Source organism: Triticum aestivum, chromosome 2B, assembly GCF_018294505.1.
Source record: "Triticum aestivum cultivar Chinese Spring chromosome 2B, IWGSC CS RefSeq v2.1, whole genome shotgun sequence".
NCBI lineage: Eukaryota > Viridiplantae > Streptophyta > Magnoliopsida > Poales > Poaceae > Triticum > Triticum aestivum.
The window spans coordinates 629771757-629783623 of NC_057798.1; positions in this window are offsets into that span (position 1 = coordinate 629771757).

Consider the following 11867-nt stretch of genomic DNA (forward strand, 5'->3'; position numbering starts at 1 on the left):
GAAAGAAAACAAAACCACCACATAAGGTACTGTAATGAACTCATTCTTTATTTATTTTGGTGTTAAACCTACTGTATTCCAACTTATCTATGGTTTATAAACTATTATACTAGCCATAGATGCATGAAAATAAGCAAACAACACACGAAAAACAGAATCTGTCAAAAACAGAACATTCTGTAGCAATCTGTAACTAACGCAAACTTCTGGAACTCTAAAAATCCTACCAAAATAGTACGTACTGGACAATTCGTCTATTGATCAGAAGCAAAACGAATCAATGCAAAATCACGTTTCTGTGATTTATTGAATTTTTTCTCGTGAGCACAAAATTTCTGTTTTTCAGCAGAATCAAATCAACTATCATCATAGTTTATCGTATAGGTTCTACTTGGCACAAACACTAATTAAAAGATAAAAACACATCTAAACAGAGAGTAGATGCAAGATTTATTACTAAACAGGAGCAAACACAAAAAACATAAATAAAAATTGGGTTGCCTCCCAACTAGCGCTATCGTTTAACGCCCCTCGCTAGGCATAAAAGCGAAGATAGATCTAACGAGTGCCTTCTTTGGCACTAAATTCATAATTAGCCCGCATGATAGATTCATAAGGTAATTTGACTTTATTTCTTGGAAAGTGCTCCATGCCTTTCTTTAATGGGAATTGAAATCTAATATTCCCTTCCTTCATATCAATAATCGTGCCAATCGTTCTAAGGAAAGGTCTACCAAGAATAATAGGGCAACAAAGGTTGCAATCTATATCAAGAACAATAAAATCTACAGGCACCAAATTTCTATTTGCAACAATAAGAAAATCATTGATCCTTCCCATAGGCTTTTTAATGGTGGAATCCGCAAGGTGCAAATTTAACGAGCAATCATCAAGATCATGGAAATCTAGAATATCACATAAAGTTTTCGGGATTGTGGAAACACTAGCACCCAAATCACACAAAGCAAAACACTCATAATCTTTAATTCTAATCTTTATACTGGGTTCCCACTAATCATTAAGTTTTCTAGGTATAGAAACTTCCAAATTAAGTTTTTCATCATAAGATTGCAATAAGGCATCAACGATATGTTTGGTAAAAGCTTTATTTTGACTATAAGCGTGAGGAGGATTAACAAGGGATTGCAACAAGGAAAAACAACCTTTTAAAGAACAATTATCATAATCAAATTCCTTGAAATTCGAGATAGTAGGTTCAATGTTATTTGAAGTTGTGACCTCTCCAATCTCACTTTTACCAAATTTAGCATCAAGATCTAAAGACTCTGAATTTTTGGGACGCCTTCTAGGCAAAGTTGATTCATCATCAGTCCCATAATCATCAAAATTCATATTGTAAAACATATATCTAATAGGAGACGCATCAATAACTTTAAGATCTTCATCATTATTTTCCTGTAACTTTTCTGGTTTAGCGGCCATCTTATTGACAAAGGTGGCTTGCTTAACAGAAATTTTGGCTATAGCATTTTCAAGACGGGTAATTTTAGCATTAACACCATAAATTCTCTAATTCATATCATCAAGCTCTTTGTTCACAAACCCCCAAAAACCCTTTTGTTCCTTAAGCTCTGTTCTAAAGAAATTATTATGCTCAAATTGCAAATTCATAAAGCTTCTAATACTTGATTCAATCTCTTCCATCCTTCTGAGAAGGTGGTCAGGACCCTTAGGCGAAGTCATAAGGAAAAACAGGCACACAAGCAAAAGGAAAAAGGCAAGCGAAAAAGCGAGAGAAGGATATTGGGAAAGAGAGGGCAAATAAAATGGCAAGGGTGAAGTGGGGGAGAGGAAAATGAGAGGCAAATGGCAAATAATGTAAATGCGAGGGAGATGGGTTTGTGATGGGTACTTGGTATGTCTTGACTTGAGAGAAGACCTCCCCAGCAATGGCGCCAGAAATCCTTCTTCCTACGTCTTGAGCTTGCGTTGGTTTTCCTCCAAGAGGAGAGGGTGATGCAACAAGTGTAGCGTAAGTATTTCCCTCAGTTTTTGAGAACCAAGGTATCAATCCAGTAGGAGGCTCCTCAGAAGTCCCACGCACCTACACAAACAAACCGAGAACTCGCAACCAACGCAATAAAGGGGTTGTCAATCCCTTCACGGCCACTTGCGAAAGTGAGATCTGATAGAGATAGTATGATAAGATAAATATATTTTTGGTATTTTATAATATAGATGCAAAAAGTAAAGATGCAAATAAAAGTAAATTGGAAGCAAATATGATAAGAGATAGACCCAGGGGCCATAGGTTCCACTAGAGGCTTCTCTCAAGATAGCATAAGTGTTACGATGGGCGAACAAATTACTGTCGAGCAATTGATAGAAAAGCGAATAATTATGAGATTATCTAGGCATGATCATGTATATAGGCATCACGTCCGCAACAAGTAGACCGACTCCTGCCTGCATCTACTACTATTACTCCACACATCGACCAACTCCTGCCTTCATCTAGAGTATTAAGTTCACAAAGAACAGAGTAACGCCTTAAGCAAGATGACATGATGTAGAGGGATAAACTCATGCAATATGATATAAACACCATCTTTTTATCCTCGATGGCAACAATACAATACATGTCTTGCAACCCTTTCTGTCACTGGGTAAGAACACCGCAAGATTGAACCCAAAGCTAAGCCCTTCTCCCATGGCAAGAAAGATCAATCTAGTAGGCCAAACCAAACCGATAATTCAAAGAGACTTGCAAAGATAACTCAATCATACATAAAATAATTCAGAGAAGAATAAAATATTATTGATAGATAAACTTGATCATGAACCCACAATTCATCGGATCTCGACAAACACACTACAAAAAGAGATTATATCGAATAGATCTCCATGAGGGGGAGAACATTGTATTGAGATCCAAAAAGAGAGAAGAAGCCATCTAGCTAATAACTATGGACCCGTAGGTCTGTGGTAAACTACTCACAACTCATCGGAGGGGCAAGGATGTTGATGTAGAAGCCCTCCATGGTCGATTCCCCCTCCGGCAGAACACCGGCGAAGGCTCCAAGGTGGGATCTCGCGGATACAGAAGGTTACGGCGGTGGAAATTGTGTTTCGGGTGCTCCCTGGATGTTTTTGGGGTACGTAGGTATATATAGGAGGAAGAAGTACGTCGGTGGCCGCCTAAGGGGCCCACGAGACAGTGGGGCGCGCCCTACAGGGGGGCGCCCTCCTATCTCATGGGAGCCTTGGCTGCTTCTTGGCTTGCACTCCAAGTCCTCTGGATCATGTTTGTTCCAAAAATCATGCTCCCGAAGGTTTCATTCCGTTTGGACTCTGTTTGATATTCCTTTTCTTCGAAATACTGAAATAGGCAAAAAAACAGCAATACGGGCTAGGCCTCCGGCTAGTAGGTTAGTCCAAAAAATGATATAAATGTGTAAAATAAAGCCCATAAACATCCAAAAGGGGTAATATAATAGCATGGAACAATCAAAAATTATAGATACGTTGGAGACGTATCACACCCACTTCACCTCTGCAACCTCTGCAACCTTCACCACAACATAACAAACACAGTGAGAAACGGTGGAGTGTGCTGGTGCAGAGAGAGAGAGAGAGAGAGAGAGAGAGAGAGAGAGAGAGAGAGAAAGAGAAAGAGAAAGAGAGAGAGAGAGAGACATGTGGTGGTGGAGTGTGCTGCTGGGTTGGGTGAGCCGGAGCGGGGAAGCACACGCGCTAAAGGCCCGTACCTGGAGAGGTCAAGGTCACACCGCCGAGCCGGTGGTTGGAACGGCCACTGCTCACGCTGCCCTGCCGGTTCCTAGACCGGCCGATGCTCGCGCTGCCCCGCCGGTGGCTGGACCGCGCACTGGATCGGCCTCGGCTCGTAGGGGCGGCTAGGGTTTGAGTGGAGGGCAGGGTGGCTAGGGATCGAGGGGAGGGAGGGGATTTCGGGAAAATGTTTAGATGGGGGCAGTGGTATGATGCGGTGCGTCTGAATTATTTGCCGAAAATACCCTCGTATCGTGCGGTATGGGCGTGTGGATGTGTTCTATTGTTACAAAAATACCCTCATATGTGGAGGGGGAAAGTTTCCGAGTAGCGGGAAACATTGTCGATGTGGCGGGAGGAGATTTGGAGCTAAAAATCTGACCTCTAATCATGTCATTTTTATGATAATTTGACCTCTAATCGAGTTAATTCACATATTATTGGTTCATTGTTAAATCACAATTTGTAAAGCCGATTTTCTTTGCACAAAAGAGGCATTTCATGTTTTGAGTGCCAAAAATGGAATCTTTTTGTGAAAAAACTACCAAACTTGGCATAAGAAATTCAAAAAATCAAAAAAAATTGGTAGTTTCAGTATAATTTCGTTTTTTCCTTTTGTTTCTCCTAGTTTTTACCGTCTTATTGGGGTTTATTCATTTTCTTTGTGCAAAAGTACCATTTTCAACTTTTTGAGTGCCCAGAATGAGTTATTTTGTGAAGGACTTGGCAAATCTTTGTTGCAAAATGGCAGCACATCGTTTAAAAAAAATTAGACCATATTTTATGTATAAGTGACCAAATGTTTGCGTGTAAAAAGATTTTGTCCACCTCTCATGAAAAAGCCAAAATTTTCCGATCCAGCTGGAAGCGGGTCAAGTTTATACTGCAGCTGCCTCATAGTCTGCTCTTTATTTTTTCCAAAAATAATTTCTAGGTACATAAGTATCTATTTAATCACAGAAACAATAAAAGTTTTTCAAGATTCAGCCACTAGCTAGGAACGGTCATGCCCGCCGTTTTGACCGCACTTTGAAATGGGCATGAAAAATTCAAAAAAATTGAAAAAAATTAGAAAACCTTTGCATTGTGTCATTATATGTGACCATGTTACCAGGAAAAATAATAAACTTGTAATACGACAATTCTTTTAAAAAAGTGTTCTCAGAAATGAGCTATCATGTGTAAAGAATCATGGCTTTCAAGCCAAATGATCAATCTTATGGTCACATTCATGGCATAGTTTGTTCAAATGATCTCATATCATGCACAAGGGTGCATCTCGGAATAGCAAACAATGTTGGGTAAGTGAGTTTTCATTTTCTCTGGACGAAAAATCAATTTTCCATTTTCCGAGTGCCCAAAATGAGGTTCTTTTGTGAAGGACCTACCATATATTCGTTGCAAAATTGGACCAAATCAATTTTCTAAAATACTAGGTCATATTTAATGCACAATTCACCAAATGGTTGGGTGTCAAAAGTTTTGATCCACCTCTGGTGAAAAAGACAAACTTCCGCCGATTTAGTAGGAAACTGGTCAAATTTAACTTCAAATGCCTCATTGTTTGCTCTATATTTTTTCCAAAAATGATTTCTCGGTACATAAGTATCTATTTAATCACAGAAATAGCAAAACTTTTCCAAGATCCAACCAATAGCTAGGAATGGCCATGCCCGCCGTTTGACCACATTTCTAAATGGGCATGAAAAATTAAAAAAATTGAAAAATTAGAAAACCTTGATATTGTGTCATTATATGTGACCAAGTTACCAGGAAAAATAATAAGCTTGTAATACGACAATTCTTTTAAAAAAGTGTTAGCAAAATGAGCTATCATGTGTGAAGAATCATGGCTTTCAAGCCAAATGATCAATCTTATGCCCGCCGTTTTAACCGCGTTCTGAAACGGTCATAAGAAATTGAAAAACTCAAAAAAGTTTGAAACATTTGCATTGTGTCATTATGTGTGACCTAGTTTGTAGGAAAAATAACAACTACAGGTGCTTGTTACCTTGCTTATTGACTTTTTCAAAAAATCATTTTCAGACACAAAAGTAGCTATTTCATTAGAGATGCACCAAGACCTTTTCAAGATTCAACCTCTAGCTAGGTACAATAATTAATACATGGTCAACATTTTGTATATACGCATTGAACATTCTTGTGAAATGTTTGATTAGCATTTTTAGTACAAGATTAGAATTTATTTAATACATGGGCAACATTTTTTCTATACACATTTTATATATTTTTCAAATAAGTTTTTCCCTCAAATACAAGATTACCATTTTTTAATACATGGCCAATATTTTTTCTATACACATTTATTATTTCGAAATGTTTGATTAATATTTTTAAAGCTAAATATTAACATTTTTTGAAAAGGTAAACATTTTTTTATACACATTCTAAACATTTTCCAAATGGTTTAATATTTTTTTCAAATACAAGATTGTCACTTTTTGAATACATGGTCCCTTTTTTTCTATTCACATTTTGAATTTTTGTATAAGAATTGTTCCAAATGGTCTATATTGACTAAGAAAATTTTTAAAAATTTATTTCGGTCAATTTGGAGGTCATATATAATTTGTTAGTATTAAAAATGAAGAGAAAATCCATAACCAGCTCAACCTAGCGCTCTCAGCGCGTAAGCTCTCTCGCTTTGCAGGTCATCGACCCATTCCCGTCCGCACACCGGCCCAACGATGTAGTAGTGTTTAAAGGGCATGGTGGATCATTTAAGCATGCATGATATTCGTGGCATAGTGGTTTGGTCCTTCAGGCAAGAGGAGGAGGTTGTGGGTTTTTACTTTTTTTTACATAACTAGCTGCTGAAAGTGGGTCCCGTCTGTCTGCAAGGCGGGTCAGTGGTAGGCCTGAGACGTGTATAAGTAAAATCTCGTATCGCCAACTAGCAAAATTGCACTTCTAGCACAATGGTAAGCCATGTCTCACTGCACCGCGAGGTCGTGGGTTCGAACCCGTGCAATGCCTCTGTTTTTTGTTTCCTGGGAATATTTCGGCTGCCTTCCCTAGGTTTACTCTTTTGACCCCACGCACTAGGTTGATAGGGTGGGTCCTACATGTCATTGGAAACCTGTGAGTGGTGCGGGTCCTAGTTGATGGGCATGCCCCACATGTCAATGGGAGCCTGTGGGTGGTGTTGGCCCCACCCGTAAGGTCAACGGGTCCCACCTGTCAATAGGAAAAAATTAAATGCTAAATAGTGACGTGTAAGTCAGAATGACACCTAACCATGCCATGTAGGTTAGATTGTTGAGGTGTCTGCCAAGTCATGCCAAATCAAATTATTATAGAAACTACGACTAACTAAATTGGTCATGGTTGCTAAGAAATAACATTGTGAATCATGTCCCAAAATTTATGACCATTTCGTGGAAGGCAATCACGACCTTTCTAAACAAAATGATTGTTATGGTCAGGGTTTGGACCCTCATAAGCAGGTTACGACCAATTGGTTCGAAAAGGTCGTGGATTTACGACCAATTCACTCACGGTCCCTAAAAGAAGGTCACAAATTGACATATTTCTTGTAGTGTAGACAGTAACATTACCATCAGCATCAATCTTCTTTTTGAAGATCCATTTATTCTCTATGGGTCGCCGATCATCGGGCAGATCCACCAAAGTCCACACTTTGTTCTAATACATGGATCCTATCTTAGATTTCTTGGCCTCAAGCCATTTATTGGAATCTGGGCTCATCATAGCTTCTTCATAGTTCGTAGGTTTGTCATGATCAAGTAACATGAGTTCTAGAACAGGATTACCGCACCACTCTGGTGCGGATCGTGCTCTACCAAACCTACGAGGTTCTGTAGCAACTTGATCTATAGTTTCATGATCTTTATAATTAGCTTCCTCTCCAGTCGGTGTAGGCATCACGGCAATAAATTTCTCATATGAGCTACTTTCCAAATTGAGAGCAGGTACAATTACCTCATCAAGTTCTACTTTCCCCCACTCACTTCTTTGAGAGAAACTCCTTCTCTAGAAAGGTTCCATTCTTAGCAACAGAAATCTTGCCTTCGGACTTGTGGTAGAATGTGTACCCAATTTTTTCCTTAGGGTATCCTATGAAGACACATTTCTTCGATTTGGGTTCGAGCTTATCGGGCTGAATCCTTTTGACGTAAGCATCGCATCCCCAAACTTTAAGAAACGACAGGTTAGGTTTGTTGCCAAACCATAGTTCATATGGTGTCGTCTCAACGGATTTTGATGGTGCCATTTATAAAGTGAATGCAGCTGTCTCTAATGCATAACCCCAAAACGATAGTGGTAAATCAGTAAGAGACATCATATATAGCACCATATCTAATAAAGTGCGGTTACGATGTTCGGACACACCATTACGATATGGTGTCCAAGGTGGCGTGAGCTGTGAAACTATTCCACATTGTTTTAAATGAAGGCCAAACTCGTAACTCAAATATTCTCCTCCACGATCAGATCGTAGAAACTTTACTTTCTTGTTACGATGATTCTCCATTTCACTCTAAAATTCTTTGAACTTTTCAAATGTTTCAGACTCGTGTTTCATTAAGTAGATATACCCATCTCTGCTCAAATCATCTATGAAGGTCAGAAAAGAACGATACCTGCCATGGGCATCAACACTCATTGGACCACATACATCGTATATATTATTTCCAATAAGTCACTAGCTCGTTCCACTGTTCCGGAGAATGGAGTTTTAGTCATCTTGCCCATAAGGCAGGGTTCACAAATATCAAATGATTCATAATCAAGTGATTCCAAAAGTCTATCTTTATGGAGTTTCTTCATGCGCTTTACACCGATATGACCCGAACGATAGTGCTACAAATAAGTTGCACTATCATTATCAACTTTGCATCTTTTGGAATCAATATTATGAATATGTGCATCATCACGATCAAGATTCAGCAGAAATAGACCACTCTTCAAGTGTGTGATACGTCTCCAACGTATCTATAATTTTTTATTCTTCCATGCTATTATATTACCCCTTTTGGATAATTATGGGCTTTATTTTACACATTTATATCATTTTTGGGACTAACCTACTAAGCGGAGGCCCAACCCGTATTGCTGTTTTTTTTGCCTATTTCAGTATTTTAGAGAAAAGGAATATCAAATGGAGTCCAAACGGAATGAAACATTCGGGAGCGTGATTTTTGGAACGAACGTGATCCGGAGAACTTGGAGTGCAAGTCAAGCAACAAACGAGGCGGCCAGGAGATAGGAGGGCGCGTCCACCCCTCTTGGGCGCGCCCCTGTCTCCTGGGCCCCTCGAGCGGCCACCGACGTACTTCTTCCTCCTATATATACCTACGTACCCTGAAAACATCTAGCGAGCAACCGAAACACAATTTCCACCGCCGTAACCTTCTGTATCCGCGAGATCCCATCTTGGAGCCTTTGCCGGCGCTCCGCCGGAGGGGGAATCGACCATGGAGGGCTTCTACTTCAACACCATAGCCCCTCCGATGAGTTGTGAGTAGTTTACCACAGACCTTCGGGTCCATAGTTATTAGCTAGATGGCTTCTTCTCTCTTTTTGGATCTCAATACAATTTTCTCCCCCTCTCTTGTGGAGATCTATTTGATGTAAACTCTTTTTGTCGTATGTTTGTCGAGATCCGATGAATTGTTGGTTTATGATCAAGTTTATCTATGAGAAATATTTGAATCTCCTGTGAATTCTTTTATGTATGATTGAGTTATGTTTGCAAGTCTCTTCGAATTATCAGTTTGGTTTGGCCTACTAGATTGGTCTTTATTGCCATGGGAGAAGTGCTTAGCTTTGGGTTCAATCTTGCGGTGTCCTTACCCAGTGACAAAAAGGGTTGCAAGGCACATATTGTATTGTTGCCATCGAGGATAAAAAGATGGGGTTTATATCATATTGCATGAGTTTATCCCTCTACATCATGTCATCTTTCTTAATGCATTACTCTGTTCTTATGAACTTAATACTCTAGATGCATGCTGGATAGCGGTCGATGTGTGGAGTAATAGTAGTAGATGCAGGCATGAGTCGGTCTACTTGTCACGGACGTGATGCCTATATACATGATCATGCTTAGATAATCTCATAATTATTCGCTTTTCTATAATTGCTTGACAATAATTTCTTCACCCACCATAATATTTATGCTATCTTGCGAGAAGCCTCTAGTGAAACCTATGGCCCTCGGGTCTATATTTTATCATATTAGCTTTTCAATCTACTTTTATTTGCATCTTTACTTTTTGCATCTATATTATAAAATACCAAAAATATATTTATCTTATCATACTATCTCTATCAGATCTCACTTTTGCAAGTGTCTGTGAAGGGATTGACAACCCCTTTATTGCGTTGGTTGCTAGTTATTTGTTTTTTGTGTAGGTGCGTGGGACTTTTGAGGAGCCTCCTACTGGATTGATACCTTGGTTCTCAAAAATTGAGGGAAATACTTACGCTACTATTGCTGCATCACCCTTTCCTCTTCAAGGAAAACCAACGCAACCTCAAGACGTAGCAAGAAGGATTTCTAACGCTGTTGCCGGGGAGGTCTTCGCTCAAGTCAAGACATACCAAGTACCCATCACAAACTCATCTCCCTCGCATTTACATTATTTGTCATTTGCCTCTCGTTTTCCTCTCCCCCACTTCACCCTTGCTGTTTTATTTGCCCTCTCTTTCCCAATCTCCTCCTCTCTTTTCCTTTTGCCTTTCCATTGCCATGGCCGAATAAAAAAGAACTAAGGGTCCTCTCCCAGGTTCTAGTACCTTGGATAACCCTTCTATCCTCTCTAAGTTCATAAATAATGATGCTATGGAAAGACCCACCGGGGTAACCAATGAGAGCTTAAATAATTTTGATGAAGATGACTCTGGAATTTTTCGTTATTTGCTTCATGAGTCTTTAAAAGATGCTTGGGATAGGTTATTATGGATTCGGGCCAGCTATGTGCCACAATATCAAATTGAAGTTTACTTAAAAAGTTTCTACGTTGGCTTGCCCGCTTCTTTCAAACAAGTTCTAAATTCTATTTTGAAGAAGGTTTTCTTGAAGGGGATGCTATAGATACCTATGAAAAAATGAAAACCATATTTGGGCACCCCATGAATGATAAGGTTGAATCAACTACTCTCTTGTGCTTTTATCAAAATGAAATTATCAAAGAGATGAAGTCTAGCTTAGATGCAAATTTCCGTAATGTGCTTAATCTTACTTCATCCATTAATGGCAATGTCCTTAACCTAAATAGAAGAATGAATGCCATAGAAAGGATATCCTCTTTTTCCTTTCCAAGTGCCAAACATGGCACTACTTAGATCTATCTTCGCTTTTATGCCTAGCTAGGGGTGTTAAACGATAGCGCTAGTTGGGAGGCAACCCAATTTTCTTTGTGTTTTTTGTTTTTGTTCCTGTTTAGTAATAAATTTTGCATCTACTTTCCGTTTAGATGTGTTTTCATGTTTTAATCAGTGTTTGTGCCAAGTAGAACCTATAGGATAACCTATGATGATAGTTGATTTGATTCTGCTGAAAAACAGAAACTTTACGCTCATGAGAAAAAATTCTATAAATCACAGAAACGTGATTTTGCATTGATTATTTTTGCTGATGATTAATAAAAAAAAGTTCCAGGACTTGCTATTTTGGTAGTAGTTTTAGAGTTCCAGAAGGTTGCGTTAGTTACAGATTGCTACAGACTGTTCTGTTTTTGACAGATTCTGTTTTTCATGTGTTGTTTGCTTATTTTGATGCATCTATGGCTAGTATTAAGTGGTATGAACCATAGAGAACTTGGAATACAGTAGGTTTAACACCAAAATAAATAAAGAATGAGTTCATTACAGTAACATATGTGGTGGTTTTGTTTTCTTTCACTAACGGAGCTTATAAGATTTTCTGTTGAGTTTTGTGTTGTGAAGTTTTCAAGTTTTGGGTAAAGCTTTGATGGACTATGGAATAAGGAGTGGCAAAATCCTAAGCTTGGGGATGCCCAAGGCACCCCAAGATATTCAAGAATAGCCAAAAGCCTAAGCTTGGGGATGCCCCGGGAAGGCATCCCCTCTTTCGTTGAAGTTAGCAAGTCCCGTAGCATGCACGTATG